This window comes from Penaeus monodon, chromosome 29 (genome assembly GCF_015228065.2).
Source record: "Penaeus monodon isolate SGIC_2016 chromosome 29, NSTDA_Pmon_1, whole genome shotgun sequence".
Classification (NCBI taxonomy): domain Eukaryota; kingdom Metazoa; phylum Arthropoda; class Malacostraca; order Decapoda; family Penaeidae; genus Penaeus; species Penaeus monodon.
The window spans coordinates 22,873,214-22,873,490 of record NC_051414.1 but is presented as its reverse complement, the minus strand read 5'-3'; the positions used below and the strand labels follow the sequence as shown (position 1 = coordinate 22,873,490).

The window sequence follows — 277 nt, the reverse complement described above, 5'->3', positions numbered from 1 at the left end:
TCAGTGCTTCCTTGTTGTCGTTTGGACACGCACATACACACAATATATCTAAAATTTGATTATCTTGTCGACGATTGCGTGTTCCGAGAATTAATGAATTTGTGAAAAAATGTGAAAGAGGGGAGGGGAGAAGTGGACAGAGATAGTAAGAGAGGAAGAAAACAGACTAAGGATATGTACAAACAAGCACATAACCCGAAGGTATAGCTTAAGGTGATTTGGGGCAAGATAGTGCTGTGACCGTGTTACTACGTTAGTTTGTAACAACCTCATACAG

At 40.1% G+C, this 277-nt stretch overlaps 1 protein-coding gene across 2 annotated transcripts in view; it reads left to right on the top strand.

The window, feature by feature from the left end:
• LOC119592029 (mpv17-like protein) overlaps window positions 1-277 on the top strand; it is a gene marked incomplete in the record, with an annotated part of 21,183 nt that overhangs the window by 2,250 nt on the left and 18,656 nt on the right. Inside the window, 1 exon segment of one of the 2 annotated variants that reach the window (XM_037940823.1) lies at window positions 96-201. 2 annotated transcript variants of the gene reach the window in all.